At 40.4% G+C, this 20276-nt stretch overlaps 1 pseudogene; it reads left to right on the top strand.

Moving 5' to 3' along the window:
• Positions 1 to 2160: 2160 nt before the first annotated feature.
• LOC101339031 (small ribosomal subunit protein eS27-like) lies at positions 2161 to 13431 on the top strand (annotated as a pseudogene).
• Positions 13432 to 20276: the final 6845 nt, after the last annotated feature.

Below are 20276 nucleotides of genomic sequence, written 5' to 3'. Positions count from 1 at the left end.
GGAGGTCCCCAGAGAAAGAAAACCAGGAATGGCTTTCTTGACATAAGAGAAGCCATCTTTGCCCTAAGTCATTTTGTGATCTTAGCCTGGCTACAGTGCTTTCCCTTGAATAGGTCTCAGTAATCAGTGATCTTAAGGGAAGTAAGGGCATTCAAACGCAAAAGAAAAGCAGTTAAGAAACAGTTCAGCAATAAAAGAGTCCTAGTTCCTCCTCAAGGCATATGCATAACAATTTGATACAGTCTTAGACTTCTGCAGGAACTAAAGTCCCCACCCAGGTGGGGGATGGAATGAAGATGTTGACCTTCCAGACTTCAGTCTGCTAAGGCTTGGACTCTGTTGACCTTTGCCCCAATTCTATGCTGCATTCTGCTCTGCTCAGGCCCCTTCATGAATATGCATACACCCTTAGCTTAAGGCTTCCTCAGTTTTCCTGTTTGGGGAGACGCTGCTCTAAGAAAGATCCCAGGTGTTTTCCTTGATTGCTGCAAGTAATAAATCCTTCCTTCTCCCACTCTTTGGCTTGGTTGTATCTTCTGGCTCGACACCAACAAAGAGACTGTTTTCGGGTACCAGTTCTATTATTCTATGATACTGTCTCTAGTAACAGGGTGTTTGTTTCCCCGACTTTAACATCCTACAAATCTGTTGGGAAAGAGTTGTAATCTTGGATATGGATGTGCTTCTTGAATTATCCATCATCAGGCTGTGTGCAAATATGCAGCAGGAATAAGTATGCCTTTCTTTAGCTTCTTGCTGAGGCTGCAAGCTTCCAAATTCATCGGAGTTACTAATTTACTAATTTGTCTGATAAACCTTTATTATACACACCCTATGTGCTAGATTTGTGAAGACTATTAAACAACTTATTAAATCCTTTCCTACATAATAGATTTTGAGTGGCCTGGTCAAAACCAATGCTAGTGGCACATAACCTTCATTAGAAAGGTTAGATAATATACAAAAGAAACTAAACAGGCATCCTTTTGCCATCTAGGACAGGGGTCAGCAGACTTCTGGAAACCGCTGGACTAAATATTTTAGGTTCTGCAGGGCCTTTATGGTTTTTGTTGCAACTACTTAACTCTCCATGACAGTGCCAAAGCGGCCATGGGTAGTACATAAATGAATGAATGTGGCTGTGTTCCAATAAACTTTTATTTATGGACATTGAAACTTGAATTTCAGATAATTTTCATGTGCCACAAAATACTATTCTTTTTATTTGTTAAAAACCATTTGAAATGTAAAAACCCTTCTTAGCTTGCACACCATGCAAAACAGGCTATGGACCATAAATTGTCAATCCCTGATCAATGAAATGACTATCTATGAAAGAAAATACAGTTGTAGATGAACATGAAGGATGCGGGTAATATAATATTAAAATAAGTATAAAACTCAATTTAAAATATTTTCATACCAAGAGTTAGAAAGATGAGACAGTATTATGTGGGTTCCATATCCCGATGGAGTAGACCTACCTCTCCTTCGATGAGTAATTTCAGCAATCCGTAGGGGAAGGATCTGAATGACTGCATACAAAAAAATGAAAAATAAAGACATGATCCCTTCAGATTCATCATAGTTCTTAGCCTTATGTTGTCTGAAAGTTGAATTTCTTCCCATACAACTCTCTATACTTGGATTCTATTTTTTGTTGTGGTTGTTGTTGTTTTTTAAATAACTGACCTGTGTATTAATCAGGGCTTTCTGGAGAAACAGAACCAACGGAAATATATATATATATATATATATATATATATATATATATACACACACACATGTATATAATATGTGTATATATATGAGTTTTTAATAAGAAATTGGTACATGCAGTTATGGAGGCTGAGACGTCCCATGCCCTGAAGTCAGCAAACTGGAGACCCATGAGAGCCAGTGGTATAGTTCCAGTCCGAGTCTGAAAACCTAAGATCCAGAAGTGCCAGTGGTGGAAGTCCCAGTCCTAGAGCAGAAAAAGACCAATGTTCCAGCTCAAGCAGTAAGGCAGGGAAAGCATATTCTTTCTTCCTTCACCTTTTCATTCTATTCAGGCCCTTAATAGGACTGAATGTTAGCTACTTACTTAGGGGAGGTGTGATATTGTGATTTATAATAAGAAATATAGTTTCCTGTGGTGATGACCTCCCCCACAAGAACATGCCTCTTGCAAACGACCTCCTTCATTCCTCTCCAGAAGAGGAGAAGAGGAAGCACAAGAAGCAGCACCTGGTACAGAGCCCCAGTTCCTACTTCATGGGTGTGGAATGACCAGGACGCTATAAAATCACCACCATCTTCAGCCATGCGCAAATGGTGGTTTTGTGTGTTGCCTGTTCCACTGTCCTCTGCCAGCCTACGGGGAAAAAAGCAAGGTCTACGGAAGAATGCTCCTGTAGACAGAAGCAGCCCTGAAAGCACCCTGAACTAAAGTGAGTGGGAAACCATTCCAATGAACACATTTTGGATTTAAAAATTGTGTGTGTGTGTGTGTGTGTGTGTGTGGAAGAGGGGGGCAGCTTTGTCCCCATTTCTGGCGCAGAGCTCCCAAAACCCTTGGAATTTCCTGAGTGATAAGAGAAAAGGAAGGATCTTTTGTTTAATATTTGATCTGTTGTCCTCAGTTCCTGAAGTTGCTTCAGAGCCATGAAGGTGAAATTGGTGTCCTGTTATTCATAACCACAACTGAATTTATGTTAATGATGTGACTTTTGGAAATCCACTAAAGATGGTGGGGAAGGTAAGGCTGGTAGCCAGGGGAGTCAACCATGTGATTAGAGGTTTGGAACTTTCAGTCCCACCCCCTGGTCTCCTGGGAGAGGAGAGAGGCTGGAGATTTGACTTTAGTCACCAATGGCCAATGATTTAATTAATCATGTCTATGTAATGAAGCCTCCATAAAAACCCCCAAAGAAGAGGGTTCAGAGAGCTTCCTGGTTGGTGAACACCAGGCTGGAGATGCAGGGAGAGTGGTGTGCCTGGAGAGGGCAGAGAAGCTCAGCCCCATTTCCCTCATTTACCTTGCCTTCTGTATCTCTTCATCTGGCTGTTGGTTCACATCCTCTAATATCCTTTGTAACAAGTTGGTAATCTAGTAAGTAAAATGTCTCTCTGAGTTCTGTGAGCTGCTCTAACAAATCAATCAAACCTGAGGAAGAGGTTGTGGGAACCTCCAATCTATGGTCAATTGGTCAGCAGCATAGGTGATAATCTGGGTTTGTGATTGGCATCCAGAGGGGGAGGGGCAGCTTGCAAGACTGAACCCTTAACCACTGGGATCAGATGCTCTCTCTGAGTAGACAGTGTCAGAATCGAGTTGAATTTAGGACATCAAGGTGGCGTAGGAGCTCCTGGATGATAGCTACCTACTTAGGTAGGTAGCTATCATTCCACTACCACGTCGGAATTGGTACCCTTTCCGGAGGGGAATCTGCTCCAGGAACATACTCACAGAGACACCCAGAAATAATGCTTAACTATAGATCTTGGCACTCCATGGCCCAGGCAAGTTGACACAAACTTAACCATTACACCTGTATTTCCAAAATTATGGAAATACACTTGTAGATAGTATGATAGAAGGTAGATAAATGGTGTATGGTGACAAAATCTATCAGCTCTCTTACTAAAATCAGACACTAGTCATCCAAGCTTTGGAATGGAGGGAGGACCTTCAAGTGAAGGCTGTGACTGGAGTTTGGAGTGGGCACTGGAATCCACAGGCCTGAATAGAGTCTCCAGAAATTCCCTGCACTGAACATCCCTTGTTCCCTGCCTCAAGTGATTTTGCACATTTTTTACTCCACTGCTGTAGCAAACAGCTTCATGCAGTTAGCACCTGCAGTTAGCACCTTGCCTCAGTTGCTCTTTTTTTTAAAACGTTTATTTATTTATTTGGCTGCGTTGGGTCTTCGTTGCAGCATGCGGGATCTTCGTTGCGGCATGTGGGATCTTAGTTGTGGTGTGCAGGCTCTTCGCGGGCTTCTCTCTAGTTGTGGCATGCAGGTTTTCTCTTCTCTAGTTGTGGCACTCAGGGTCCAGGGCAAGTGGGCTCCGTAATTTGCGACATGTGGGCTCTCTAGTTGAGGCACACGAGCTCAGTAGTTGTGGCGTGTGGGCTTAGTTGCCCCGCCCCGCGGCACGTGGGATCTTAATTCCCCCCCTCCCCCCGACCAGGGATCGAACCCGTGTCCCCTGCATTGGAAGGCTGTTTCTTTACCACCGGACCACCAGGGAAGTCCCCTCAGTTACTTTAACTCCCATTTTTCCCTTGGGGTTTCCCTGATAGCATAGGGTGAAATGTCTACAAAGACCTATCTGGCATTCAAGGAAATGCAGACTGGAAGTGTGAGAGTTTTATGCTTCAGGGGACAGCCCTTGGCTGGTGTGGGACAGGAGCCAGTAGGTCCTAGGCTCCTCTTCCTTCCCTTAATGGACAATTCTGAGGCTCTTTGAAAGGTCCTGGCAAGATAGCATCTTTTATTGGCTTTCTCTTCTTTTTTACTCAGGCTCTGCTTTGAAGGGTGAGTAGGATACCCACAGGGTCTGCTTGGGTTATCATAACAAAATACCATCGACTAGGTGGTTTAAACAATAGAAATTAATTTTGTCATAGTTCTAGAAGCTGGAAGTCCCAGATCAAAGTCTGGGAGGGTTGGTTCATACTGAGAACTCTCTTCCTGGCTTGTAGATAGTCGTCTTCTTGCTATGTCCTCACGTGGCCTTTCCTCGGTGTGTGTGCAGAGAGGGAGCGTAAGCTCTCTGGTGCCTCTTTTGTACGGGCACTAATCCCATTGGCCCAGGCCTGACTCTGTTGACCTCATTTAAACCTAGTTACCTCCCAAAGACCCCATCTCCAAAAACCATTACATTAGGGGTTGGAGATTTAATATACGAATTTGGGAAGGACACAAACATTCAGTCCATAACACAGGATAAGACATTCACCTTTCCCTTGGGGAATCACTGTCTTATTTTTACTGGCACAGTTATCCTGGCTTCAGAGGCCACCACTCATTCCTTTTTTAAAAAATTAGTTAGTTAATTAATTAATTTTTGACTGTGTTGGGTCTTCACTTCTGCGCACAGGCTTTCTCTAGTTGCGTGGAGCCAGGGCTACTCTTCATTGTGGTGCGCGGGCTTCTCACTGCGGTGGCTTCTCTTGTTGCGGAACACAGGCTCTAGGAGCGTGGGCTTCAGTAGTTGTGGCACGCGGGCTCAGTAGTTGTGGCTCACGGGCTCTAGAGCACAGGCTCAGTAGTTGTGGTGCACAGGCTTAGTTGCTCCGCAGCATGTGAGATCTTCCCGGACCAGGGGTTGAACCTGTGTTCCAGGCACTGGCAGGCAGATTCTTAACCACTGCTCCACCAAGGAAATCCACCACTCGTTCTTTTTTTTTTTTTTTTTTGCAGTACGCGGGCCTCTCACTGTTGTGGCCTCTCCCGTTGCGGAGCACAGGCTCCAGACGCGCAGGCTCAGCAGCCATGGCTCACGGGCCCAGCCGCTCCGTGGCATGTGGGATCTTCCCGGACCGGGGCACGAACCCGTGTCCCCTGCATCGGCAGGCGGACTCTCAACCACTGCACCACCAGGGAAGCCCCACCACTCGTTCTTTAATGCTCTGATCCAAGCCTTAGTTGGTAGCCATAATTAGTGAAATGAATTAATTTCTTGTAGGAGCTGAGTGATATTATTGTGGTTAATTATAGAGAACATGGGCTATAAAATAAGGTTTCCTCTTAGTTCTCTGAGGGCTCCAGTGGGAGCCTAGCTTAGACTCGCCGCTCTGATGACTGATATCAGATTACCCTAGATTAGGTGTTCTCAGCCCTGTCTGCACAATAGAATCATGGGGGAGAAGGGTGAAAAATACCAATGCCTTAGCTCATCTCCAGCTTCTAATTTGGTTGCTCTGGTTCAAGGATTGAAGCTTCAGTATTTTTAAATTGTAATGTGCAGCCTCAGAGGTGCAGGCTACAGTCCAACCATCCTACACTGGCCTATACAAAATTGTCCACTACCTGCTGTGAATTTTAAGGTTTAATGTGGGGCTATATTTAACAAGAGGCCAAGCAACAGTTAATTTAAAAAGGTCTTTGAGGGACTTCCCTGGTGGTCCAGTGGGTAAGACTCCGAGCTCCCAATGCAGGGGGCCTGGGTTCAATCCTTGGTCGGAGAACTAGATCCCACATATATGCCATAACTGAATCCACATGCCGCAGCTAAACATGCCACAGCGAAGATCCTGACTGCTGCAGCTAAGACCTGGCACAGCCAAAATAAATAAATAAATATTTTTTAAAAACTCTTTGAATCTCTAGAGAAAATAAACACTATCATATTTAAAAACAAAACAATGTACACCAATGTGCATAGCAGCATTTTTCACAACAGTCAAAGGGTGGAAACAACCCAAAGGTCCATCAACAGATGAATGGATAAACGAACTGTGGTTTATACACACAATGGAATATTATTGAGCCTTAAAAAAGAAGAAATTCTGTTACATGCTACAACATGAATGAACCTTGAAAACATTATGCTAAGTGAAATAAGCCAGATACAAAAGGACAAATTTTGTATAATTCCACTTGTATGCAATTCCTAGAATAGGCAAATTCATAGAGACAAAATAGATTAGAAGTTGCTAGGAATTGGTGGTCATGGGGAATGGCTAGCTGGTATTTAATGAGTACAGTTTCTGTTAGGGATGATGGAAAAGTTCTGGAAATGGATTGTGGTGATGGTTGCACAACATAGTAAATATACTTAATGCCACTGAATTGGTCACTTAAAAATGATTTAAATGGTAAATTTTATATTTTGTATATTTATCACAATACAAGAAGACAAAATGAAACCTCCTCTTTGTACGTGTGGTGCTTCTGAATGAAAATTGAAGCTGCTCCTTAGTTATGAGGGCTACCATAACTAATAGTAAGAAGATGAATTGGCAACAGTGAAAGAGAAATCACATTTAACAAGGGTTCTTAGAATGTTATCAACAGCCTGAAGTCACTAGAAAGTGATATCTTTGCATGACATTTTTAAAATATCAGTATGTATGTTCAAGCCGTTTAAAAAACTAATGTTTTCTCTGTTTAGAATTTATTTTTCTGAAAAATTTGAAATCAAAATTAATGTTTGAAAATAAAAGTAATGACACTCTCATCAACTTAATCTGGTATCGTAACTATACATTTTTAGATACAACAGTAGGAAGTGTCTTTAAGTATCAGCCTTAAAGGCTATCAACCAATGATTAGCATAATGTTGGACCAGGTGCTATGAAGGATGAAGATTATCACGCTTTTGGAATTTCTGACTCATGCTATATAGCCTGCCATAAAGAGCAGTATATAAAAGGATTTGTTCAGACCAAGGAAAATCGCATATATAGTTCTTTTAGTGACATTAAGAAGTGCTTGGGGCTTCCCTGGTGGCGCAGTGGTTGAGAGTCCGCCTGCCGATGCAGGGGACACGGGTTCGTGCCCCGGTCTGGGAAGATCCCACATGCCGCTGAGCGGCTGGGCCCGTGAACCATGGCCGCTGAGTCTGCGCGTCCGGAGCCTGTGCTCCGCAACGGGAGAGGCCACAACAGTGAGAGGCCCGCGTACCACAAAAAAAAAAAAAAAAGTGCTTGTAGTAAGATAATTCTAGAGCAAATGTCCTTTCTGTACATTAACTGTCACCAACTCCCTTTTTCTTCCATGACAATTTATGCAAATTTTACTCCTTTCAAATTCGGATAACGCCTCTTTTTCTTTGCTTGTTATTAACTTGATTAATCTCTTTCTCACACCTCCATCTCTCTCTCTCTCTCTTACTTCTCTGCCTCTCTCCCACATGAAATCTTTTCTCATGGTAACATATTCCCAGAAATTATAGTGAATGTAATGAGAAAAAAAATAACTCATGATTTCAACATTGTCTTTTGCAAACAACTCTTCGGTTACAGATCAGCAGTATGCGGCTATGAAACGCAGGTAAACAGGGCACTGGAAAGAACTTCTTCAAGCTGTTTACCAAACTCCTGCAGTTGAGAGTTTAGAGTTGAATGAGTGAATTAGGAGAAGAAACAGAAATAGTCTAAAACATTCAGGTTTATAAGACTTTTATAGAATGTCTTGGAGTCCTGCCTTCCTGTGATGAAATTCCCTTCCGCATCTCTCTCCCACATCAAGGTAACTTGTCTCAGAGCTAAGAGGCTTTTGTGAGTGACATTCTGTCATTATTCCCAAAGGAATTTCCTGACTCCAAAATGCTTGGTTGGTCTAAATCAGGGGTCTCCCCTTCCTCAATCTACTACCCTTCCTTAGCTAGTGGCTCCACTGTTCATGCGTATAAAGGGGAGGGTTTGCACCCTGTGTTTCCTCCTCTCTTCTAACTTGACTAAGGACTTTTAGAAGCTTCCCTTTCCTTCCCTGCTTCCTTTGGACCTTGGAGAATCTTCACCCCAGTAGCTGGGGCTACATTTGGCGGGGGGTGGGGGTGTATTTTCCTCTTGGTCAGAGTTGAACATCAGAATGAGTTTTCACTTGGTTGCAATGTCATCCAAGGAGCTATATCCTATTGGTATAAGTATAGATACATGGTTGAGCCACGTTGTAGCCAAATGACCCAATCATTCATTTGTTGGTTCAACGTGTATTTATATGTTTATTTACCGAGTGGCTGCTATATGCCAGGCACTGTCTTACAGGCTAGGTATAAACTAGATAAGAACCGTTGCTCTTGTGGAACTCATATTCTGGTAGAATCAGGTAAAAAATAAACAAGTAAAACATATAGGGTGTTAGATGGTGATAAAAGCCAAGAGAAAATAATAACAAAGCAGAGCAGAGAGAGAGAGAGAGAGATTGCACAGTGTTACATAAAGTAGCGAGAGAAGATGTCTCTGAGGAGGTAGCATCTGAGTAAAGATCTGAATGAAGAGAAAAAGCAAGTCATGCCTATATCTGAGGGAAGAACATTCCAGGCAGAGAGTTCAACAAACGCAAAGTATCTGTGTGAGGTAGTTGTGAAGATGTGTTCCAGGATGAGTGGAAGGACCAGTGAGGCTGGAGTGGAAGAAGAAAATGGGAGGGCATCAGGGGATGGGGACAGAGAAGTTGGCCAAGTCCTGTGAGTCCTTGGAGAACATGGTGAGGGCTTTGGTTCTTCTCTGAGTAACATGGAAAACTATCGGGAGGGAGGGGGTTTGGGCAGATAGTTGACATGAGCTGACTTTTATTTGAAAAGGCTGATCCTGGGTACAATGTTGAGAAAAGTCTGAAGGGGGCAAGAGCAGAAATATCGAAACCAGTTAGGAGGTTAGTGCAATAATCCAAGTGAAAGATGATGGAGTTTAGACCAAGACAAGAGCAGTGGTGATGAAAGGAAATCTAGTGGAAATATTGTGAAGATAATGTCGATAAGCCAATGCTTATGGATCCAATAAGGGGTGAGCAAAAAAGGGACGAGTTGTGATGATTCAGTCTGATTGAAGTGTTCTGTGACAGGGGTCTGCAACCCCTGGGCCAAGGACCAGTACCAGTCTGTGGCCTGTTAGGAGGTGAGCAGCGGGGGAGCGAGGGAAGCTTCATCTGCCGCTCCCCACCGCTCGCATTACTGCCTGAACCTCCCTCCGCCACATCCATGGAAAAACTGTCTTCCACAAAACCAGTCCCTGGTGCCAAAAAGGTTGAGGACCGTTGTTCTAGAAGATACTGACATCTCAGTTTGCTCCTCTCCAATTGAAATAGATACTCTCAATAATGCCCATATTTACAGATGAAGAAATGAAGTTTAGAGAGGTTAGGTAATTTGCTTAAAGTCACACAGTTTGTAAGGGAAAGAACCAAGGCTTAAACTCAGATCCATCTGATCAGAATCTATAATTCTAATCATCACTATTTAGTAACACACTTTTTAGATAAACATAAGAACAATATTTTAATTTAACAGCTATCTACCCTAAAAATTTTTGTTAAGTAGGAGGTGTCATTGTAAAGGTATATGCAAGAGAAAGAAACCTATACACACTGAGTTATAAAATCTGTTCCTTCTATGTTTCGTATCACCATTCGTCAAACAAATATATAATAAAGTTTCACCAGCTGATAGGCATAGCTTCCAAGAGTAGGAACACTCCTTGCAGAAAATGGACCTGGCTGGGAGCTGACTGTTAAGTCGGAAAGTGTCTTCCTTTTAGCTTAATTTGTCCAGCCTGATCAATGGTCTTTTTTTAAAAAATATTTATTTATTTATTTGGTTGTAGTGGGTCTTAGTTGCAGCAGGCAGCCTCCTTAGTTGTGGCTTGCCGACTCCTTAGTTGCGGCATGTGAACTCTTCAGTTGCAGCATGCTTGTGGGATCTAGTTCCCTGACCAGGGATCGAACCCGAGCCCCCTGCGCTGGGAGCGCAGAGTCTTATCCACTATGCCACAAGCCAAGTCCCTGATCGATGGTCTTTAAGGAGCTGTCCCCAATCTGGGGAGCTTCCACTGTATTCTGAGGGTTTAAATCATGAGTCACCAGGCTTGATCCACCCCACACCCTGTTCTTTGATATATTTTTGACCTCTTTTCAAGACAGTCTCCACGTACAGCTCAGCCTAAGCTGATCCAGTTTGCCCTGTGTTTTGGTACGTCCCGGCCTCAGGCCTTACTCTGATTCTCAGCTATTGTTTTCGTCTCTTTTCTAGAGTTCAGGGAATCAGCAAACAGTTTCTCAGGTAACACTGCTCTTGATTTATTTATATGCCTTGTGTAGTCCCCTGTTTGGTTCTTTTTTTTGGGGGGGGGGGGCATGCTGCGTGGCTTGTGGGATCTTAGTTCCCCGACCAGCGATTGAACCCAGGCCCTCGGCAGTGAGAGCTCAGAGTCCTAACCACTGGACTGCCAGGGAATTCCCTTTGTTTTTGATTTTAAGCAGCCCCCCACCCAGATCTGTCCTGACCCTCTACATCTGTTTGCAAGTCAGTGGTTTAAAACTCAACATGCATTTTCTATTAACACTGTACGAGATTATTTGTCCCTCAGGCACATCTATAAAATCGGGTGGCAGCATTTTTGAGCAAAAAAAGCATGAGCTTTAGAGGCAGGCAGACCTGATTAGTATGAGGATAAAAATGAGCAAATATTATAAAATGTAATGTATTGTATGGCTCGGAATAGGGCTCAATAGATTCGAGTTTTCTTCTTTTATTTGTGACTCACTGCCAAACAAAATAGATACTCACAGCTTTCCCCCTACACTCCTGTCCCTGAAATAAACACGTAATCCTCCCGAGGAGTTCTAGTGTTTTAAACTGTTGATAACAGTGGAAAAGCATGAAGTATGTGGAAGTTTTAAAAAACTTTTATGCAACATCCCCTTAGGCCCTAAAGTGGAAAGCCAGTGTAACATCCTAGCAACAGTGGTGAAAGAGGAGGAAGCAAGATGGAAGAGACAGGAAAAGAAGGCAGAAAACATTTACTGAGCATGAACTCAGTGTGAGGGGCTGTGCTAGGTTCTTCCAGGCGTTACGTTACTTAATCATCTTGCATTTTAAAAAGAATGAAATAATGCCCTTTGCAGCAATATGGATGGACCTAGAGATTATCATACTAAGTGAAGTAAGCCAGAGAAAGACAAGTGTCGTTAAGATATCACTTATATGTGGAATCTAAAAAAAAAAAAAAGATACAAATGAACGTATATGCAAAACAGAAACAGATTCACAGACATAGAAAACAAACTTATGGTTACCAAAGTGTAAAGGAGGGAGAGGGATAAATTAGGAGTTTGGGATTCACATATACACAGTACTGTATGTAAAATAGATAAATAACAAGGACCTATTGTATAGCCCAGGGAAGTCTACTCAGTATTTTGTAGTAACCTGTAAGGGAAAAGAATCTGAAAAAGAATATATATATACAGATATATATGTATAACTGAACACTTTGCTGTACACCTTAAACTAACACAACATTGTAAATCAATTACACTTCAATTAAAAAAAGATGTCTGTTCTATATAGAGAAAAACACCAGGGCTCCTGAGTTGACGAATCTTGCCTAAATTCATGCAACTAACATGTGGTGGAGCTGGAACTTAAAGCTAACTCTGTCTGAATTCTAAGTCCATAATATTTCAATATGTTTAATACATATCAAAATGTATATAAATAGTATGTTAACATTATTATTAAAATCAGCATTTATACACCTATGATAAGATAAGCACTGTCATTGCTCTCCCAAAGGGTAATTTTATATTTCAATCACAATATTTTTAAATGTCTAGGCCTAATTAATATGAGAAATTTGGGTCAAATGGTAATGGTAATTTAGTTTTGTTCTTGATAGACTTACTTTATAAGGAATTTGCAGTAAAAATACCTTCCTAAATGTAGCTGTGGCATAACTTCCTCAGTTCTTTAATAGCTTCCAGATGTTTAGATAACTTTGTTTAGAAACTTTGTAAATTATCAAAGTTCTTCGCTGATTAAATAAGACTTATAATAAAGCAAGCCTTCTCTGCCCTGTTAGACCTCATGATGTTGAAAAGCTTTTTGAAATCATAACTTCAAAGTTGTTTACGTGGTTATAGTCTCATAATAAATACAGGATTATAGACATTTCTGTAAGATTATAAAGGAAATGAAATAGAAATAATGACAAAATGACTTCCCATGTTCATATCTCTTTCTTTAAATGTTTACCAATTGGCCAGCAAACTTGATATGTTGAAAAGCCTTATTGACATCAAAGGATACTTTCTGTGGTACAAAGGGTCAAGTACAGTGCCTGTCAACCCACAGACTACTCTGTAACAGAGTTAAACAGTTTACTTGAGATAATGTCAAAGCAAATGACAATTTGTACAGTGGGGATTAAAAAGTCTAGATTTGTAGGTTGGAGACGTGAATACTAAAGAGTTAGTAAAAGGTGAAGAGTCATTTGGGAAAAAGGGTGGAGAAACATTAATGAGATGCTCAACTACTATGGTTACACCCCAAATCTCAAGGAGTCTGAAAGTTATAGAAAGGGATCTGATTTTAAAAACAAAAACAAAAAAGGCTTGTGACTGACAGTGAGAGAGAAATTTTTTAAAATTTGATTTATTTGTTTTAAAGATAGACAATATTTTGGGACTTCCCTGGTGGCCCAGTGGTCAAGAATCTGCCTGCCAGTGCAGGGGACACGGGTTCGAGCCCTGGTCTGGGAAGATCCCACATGCTGCAGAGCATCTAAGCCCGTGTGCCACAACTACTGAGCCCATGTGCCACAACTACTGAAGCCTGCACACCTAGATCCCGTGCTCCGCAACAAGAGAAGCCACTGCAATGAGAAGCCCGCGCACCGCAACGAAGAGTAGTCCCCGCTCAATGCGACTAGAGAAAGCCTCTGCACAGCAAGGAAGACCCAACACAGCCAAAAATAAATAAATAAAGATAGCTAATATATTTTTTTCTGTTACAGTGTGTTTTTTTTTTTAACATCTTTGTGGAGTATAATTGCTTTACAATGGTGTGTTAGTTTCTGCTTTATAACAAAGTGAATCAGCTATACGTATACACATATCCCCATATCTCCTCCCTCTTGCGTCTCCCTCCCACCCTCCCTATCCCATCCCTCTAGGGGGACACAAAGCACCGAGCTGATCTCCCTGTGCTATGCAGCTGCTTCCCACTAGCTATCTATTTTACATTTGGTAGTGTATATATGTCCATGCCACTCTCTCACTTCATCCCAGCTTACTCTTCTCCTTCCCCATGTCCTTAAGTCCATTCTCTACATCTGCATCTTTATTCCTGTCCTGCCCCTAGGTTCTTCAGAACCTTTATTTTTTTTTAGAATCCATATATATGTGTTAGCATAAGGTATTTGTTTTTCTCTTTCTGACTTATTCACTCTGTATGACAGTCTCTAGGTCCATCCACCTCACTACAAATAACTCAATTTCGTTTCTTTTTTATGGCTGAGTAATATACCATTGTATATATGTGCCACATCTTCTTTATCCATTCATCCGTCAGTGGACACTTAGGTTGCTTCCATGTCCTGGGTATTGTAAATAGAGCTGCAGTGAACATTGTGGTACATGACTCTTTTTGAATTATGGTTTTCTCAGGGTATATGCCCAGTAGTGGGATTGCTGGGTCATATGGTAGTTCTATTTTTAGTGTTTTAAGGCATCTCCATACTGTTCTCCATAGTGGCTGTATCAATTTACATTCCCACCAACAGTGCAAGAGGGTTGCCTTTTCTCCACACCCTCTCCAGCATTTATTGTTTGTAGATTTTTTGATGATGGCCATTCTGACTGGTGTGAGATGATACCTCATTGTAGTTTTGACTTGCATTTCTCTAATGATTAGTGATGTTGAGCATCCTTTCATATGTTTGTTGGCAATCTGTATAAGACAGATAATATTTTAAGGCTACAGAAAATAACAACAAAAAGGAAGACTTGAAATTTAAATGTGATGACACAGCAGAGATGTCACATGTAGCCATTGTCATTTCGTGTGTGAGGTGAACTTTCACTATTATCACGCTTCTGGATGGAGCTCTGTCACACAGCTTGCTTTCTCTCTACTGATCATCACCATCCTTTCCATCTGTATTGATGTGAGTACAAAAACCACAGTTTTTTTACAGAAGGATTTACAAGATAGCTCTAAACTCCTTATAGTAAACTGGCTTTTAGAGTGTAGCTTAAAGAACTTTAAAGGAGGCACATACTGTAAATATTATTGTAGTGGAAAGGTCCACCTGCTTAGAATTAACCCCATTCAGTCCCAAACAATTGGTGAAATACTTATTTAGAAGTGGCTTTCAGTTGCTTTTATTACATTGTTTTCTGGGTCTTCTTTCACATCCTTTCCCCTGGGAATTCTCTTTACTAAAATTGTTCTGTGATCCAACAAAGGGACCATGCTGCCAAACTGGAAAAAAATAAACCATTTACTTTCCTTAGCCTATTATTTTTTGTCTCGATTTGTCTTCTAATCCTTTTTTGTTTTTAGTGGTTTTTTTATTTTTGGATGGATAACAAGGAGATAACAAGGCTTCCCTTGCCTAGATAAGTTCTCCCACAAGCTATGTGTCCTATATTCTGTGATTTAAAAAAAACTACTTCTTGCTTTGGAACCTATATGTGATGAGGGATGTATTTCTTCGGATGAGCACATGTACACAAACATAACTATGGTATTGTCCTAGTTTCCTAACAAGATCGATCATATCTAATTCACATTGTTATGTTGTTCGAAAAAATGAATACATACCTTGGGAATCAAGGTCATATAGATAGAAATACATTTCTATCATGTATTTATCTTAAAGTCAGTAATTGATATTCCTGAATACAAAGCAAAACTGCGGTTAAGAATTAAATGTTAAGTATATTTATTTAAATAAGAGGCCTAAAATTATAATTTTGAGGGACAAAAGCATATTTAATTTTGACAATCATGCTACTTTATTTTTATTTATTTATTTATTATTATTATTTTTGGCTGCATTGGGTCTTTGTTGCTGCGCGCAGGCTTTCTCTAGTTGCAGCGAGCAGGGGCTACTCCTCATTGCGGTAGCTTCTCTTGTTGTGGAGCATGGGCTCTAGGCATGTGGGCTTCAGTAGTTGTGGCGCATGGGCTTAGTTGCTCCACGGCATGTGGGATCTTACTGGACCAGGGATCAAACCTGTGTCCCCTGCATTGGCAGGCGGATTCTTAACCACTGCACCACCAGGGAAGTCCCCATGTTTCTTTAAAAAAATTTTTCAGAAATAAAAATAAAAGCTGGTAATTACTTAGCAGTAACAGGTTGGTGTTAAGGAGACAAATCAATCCTATTAAACCAAATGTTAAGGGTAGTATCTGTGCTATTTTAAAACTGGTTTTAATATATTAAAAAAAAATTTTTGGAGTAGTATAGTCGATTTATAATGTTGTGTTAGTTTTGGGTGTACAACAAAGTGAATCAGTTATACATACACATATATCCACTTTTTTTTTTTAGATTCTTTTCCCATATAGGCCATTACAGAATATTGAGTAGAGTTCCCTATGCTATATAGCAGGTTCTTATTACTTATCTATGTTATATATATGGTAGTGTGTATATGTCAGTCCAATCTCCCAATTTATCCCTCCCCCCCATCCCCTGGTTTTAATATTTTTAAGACAATTTGAAATACATTCACAGAGTGAGGAGTTGTTTAATTCTTTCTGCTGTGGAGGTCTACGATAAAAGCAGAGAGACACCACCACTTAGAGACCATATAGATACACATATTTTTCTCAGAATTTTTAAAAATTAAACTTTTCGGGACTTCTCTGGCTGTCCAGTGGTTAAGACTCCACTCTTCCGGTGCAGTGGGCACGGGTTGAATCCCTGGTCAGGGAACTAAGATCCTGAATGCCACACGGTGCAGCCAAAAAAAAAAAAAAAAAAAAAATTAAACTTTTAAAATTGAAGTGTAACATTCATACAGAAAAGTGCACCACTCATAAGTTTATTGTTCAATGAATTTTTGCAAGGTTAACACACCTGTGTAACCACTATCTGGATCAGGAAATAAGTCTTTGCCAGTGTACCCCAGAACCCCATCTCTGTCGTTACTCCACCAGCAAAATTAAATCATCCTTAATTTCTATCTCCATAGACTTATTGCTTGTTTTTGAACATTACATAAACAGAATTGCACTGTATATATTCTTTTGTGTGTGACTTTTTTCATTCAGCATTATACTTTTGAGGTACATCCATGTTTGCTTGTATTTGCTATAATTCATTTGTTTTAATTGTATAATAACTGATTATATGAATATACCATAATTGTATTGTTTGTGGATATTCTGTTATTTGGGCTGTTACAAGACAACGCTGCTATGCACAGCTGCATACATATCTTGGTATATTTATGTCCATATTTCTTTAGAATATATTTCTTGGAATAAAATTTTGAAGGCATAATATATGCATATGTCCAGTTTTACTATATACTGCCAAATAGTTTTCCAAAATGGTTTTACCAATTTGTACTCTCACCATCCTTAACTTTCAGTATTATCACTTTTTTAATTTTAGCCACTCTGATGGGTGTATAGTGGCATAACACTGTGATTTATTTATTTTTATTTTCAAAAAATTTTTATTTTATTTATTTATTTTATTTTTGGCTGTGTTGGGTCTTCGTTGCTGTGCACGGCCTTTCTCTAGTTGCGGCGAGCGGGGGCTACTCTTCGTTGTGGTGCACGGGCTTCTCATTGCAGTGGCTTCTCTTGTTGCAGAGCACAGGCTCTGGGTGAGCAGGCTTCAGTAGTTGTGGCACGTGGGCTCAGTAGCTGTGGCTTGCGGGCTCTAGAGCTCAGGCTCAGTAGTTGTGGTGCAGGGGCTTAGTTGCTCCGCGGCATATGGGACCTTCCCCGGGCCAGGGCTCAAACCCGTGTCCCCTGCATTGGCAGGCGGATTCTTAACCACTGCGCCAACAGGGAAGCCCAACGCTGTGATTTAAATTTGCGTTCCCCATGTGACTAATAATATTGAGCACCTTTTCATATATTTGTTGACTGTTTGAGTACCCTGCTTTTATGAAGTTCCCATGCCTTTTGTCCATGTTCACTGAGTTTTCTGGCTTATTTTATTGATTTGTAGGTGTTCTTTTTATATTCTAGATGAGGATACTTTGTGAGATATATGAATTCCAACACTCGCACTTTGCAGCTTGCCTTTCACTCTCATCATGTTGTCTTCTGATGAGCAAACGTTCTTAATTTCTTTTTTTTTTTTTGGCCGCGCAGCACGCAGGTGGGATCTCAGTTCCTCAACCAGGGATCAAACCTGTGCCCACTGCAGGGGGAGCATGGAGTCTTAACCACTGGACCACCAGGGAAGTCCCCCCAAATTCTTAATATTAGTGAAGTGTAGTTGATCAATCTGCTTCTTTATGGTTAGTGTTGTGTGTGTGCTTGTGCGTGTGGGTGTGTGTGCTAATTGTGAGACATTGTTTCCTATTCCAATATGATGAAGACATTATTTTATATTATCTTGTAGATAGAAGCTTTATTGTTTTTACCATTTACACATGTCTGCAATCCTGCTACAACTGGTTTTTATGTATGGAGGGTAGTTTGGGTCAAGATTCATTTCTTTTCCTATGTGGTTATTTGAAGGACTCGATATCATTAATTTAATTAAATTAATTAATTTATTTAATAAATTTATTGATTTATTTTTGGCTGCGTTGGGTCTTTGTTGCTGCGTGCGGGCTTTCTCTAGTTGTGGCGAGCGGGGGCTACTCTTCGACGCGGTGCCTGGGCTTCTCATTGCAGTGGCTTCTCTTTGTTGTGGCGCATGGGCTCTAGGCACACAAGCTTCAGTAGTTGTGGCACATGGGCTCAGTAGTTGTGGCTCGTGGGCTGTAGAGCACAGGCTCAATAGTTGTGGCACATGGGCTTAGTTGCTCCACAGCATGTGGGATCTTCCTGGACCAGGGCTCGAACCCGTGTCCCCTGCATTGGCAGGAGGATTCTTAACCACTGCGCCACCAGGGAAGTCCCTGTTAAGCCAATTTTGCATTTGGTTTAACATTTGAAAATCAATTAATGTAATTCACATCATAATCAGATAAAGGAAAGAAATTATTTATGATCGTATTAACAGATTCAGAAACAAAATCATTTGATTAGATTCAATACCTGTTCATGATTTTAAAAAAGAAAAAGAAAATGTAAAGTCTTGGCAGTTTAAGATTAGAAAGTATTTTTAATTAGATAAAGGATATTAACCAAAAAAGCTCATACATGTACTCATAGACATATGTACACGAATATTAGTTTTACTGTAGGTATTGCTTATAGAAGCAAAAAATTTTAAGTACATACATGTCCATTGGTAAGGGACAAGTTACATACATCATAACCTAAAAATCTAGCTGTCACAATGACACAGATTAATAGGTTTCTTTTACTCTGTCTTATTTGCGTGCATATTATAGATGACGCTTTCCCTTGGGGAAGTTTTATTTTTTTCACTGTAGGTTTTGTCTCCTGCCCTTACCCCCCAGGGTTAACTTCTGGACAACCTTGTTAGTTTTCTTTGTGGCATCAGGTTTAGAGACTACTCTTATCTTTGAAAGTCTATCCTTGTCTGTTAGCCTTTTCCAAGACATACCAAAACACTTTTTTTTAATATTAAAGCTATAACTGAAATCAACTGGGCAAGCTGTTTTCTGAGGTCAGAGTTTCTGGAGATCTGAACAGGTATCAGTGCGGAAGCAAGGGAAGCTGCTTGACCAGGTTGATAAGATTTATCAAGGCTTGTGGTTAATTTAGCTGATAGGTGTCCACTCAGGCTATTCTCACATCGTAAATTTTAGTTCTCTGAAAAACCTCCATGTGTCTGGAATTCTCCCCATGTGTTCCTACTCCAGTCAGTGGAATGCCCAGTTTAACTTGGCAAGACAGCTTTGATTGATATCACTGAGCTCAGATGAATAGTAAGATCTTACTTATCGCAAAGTCTCATGTCCATCCACCTTTGGAGGATTTTACTTAGTCATACTTTTTTAGTTCATCTCAATTTTTCTTACGGGAGCAGACATTTTAGAATATTAAATACTTGGCATGTGTAACCCATTAGGGTGAATATTATTCTCTTACAAAGGGCACATGAGGCTCTCATATGAAAAGTGCATTGTTTTTTATATGTAATAATTTCATTAAGCCACTACTTATTTAGGTGTCATTGATCAATGGATTAAACAGTTATAAGCCAAGTGCTACTCTTTTTTGGAAGGTGGCTTGCCTGTCTACTTAGCACATGGTACATCACAATGAAAATATTTGCTCAATTTACTGAGTTTAAATTTAAGTGAATTGAATTATCATGCTTTGAGGTTTTTGCTTAGCTAAGACTTTCCGGGAAAGTTATATTTAAAATAATAAATGGATAAAAATCTAACACTTATCTAAATCTTAAAAATCTAACACTCTTATGAAAACTTTCAGTGAATCCTAATCCAAGCTCCTCTTTAAAGCCTTAATGCCTTTGCTCATGTGTTTTCTCTTAAAAGCTACCCATCCACTCTAATTTCCGTGATACCCTTAATCAGAATTTATCATTCTTTTCTTTACATTACTAGTATCTTCAATTAGGACTTGAACTGTTCTGCCTGTTTTTGAGATTTACTTCAAGATCTTCCCTATTGTACTAGTCTCCTTGAGTTTTGGTATTATACAATGACTTGGAGCATGTTACTTCTTGTTTTCTGGAAGAATTAGTCTAGCATTGCTATAATTTC

The sequence above is a fragment of the Tursiops truncatus genome, chromosome 12 (genome assembly GCF_011762595.2).
Source record: "Tursiops truncatus isolate mTurTru1 chromosome 12, mTurTru1.mat.Y, whole genome shotgun sequence".
NCBI classification, from domain to species: domain Eukaryota; kingdom Metazoa; phylum Chordata; class Mammalia; order Artiodactyla; family Delphinidae; genus Tursiops; species Tursiops truncatus.
This window is presented reverse-complemented; position numbering and strand designations above follow the sequence as displayed.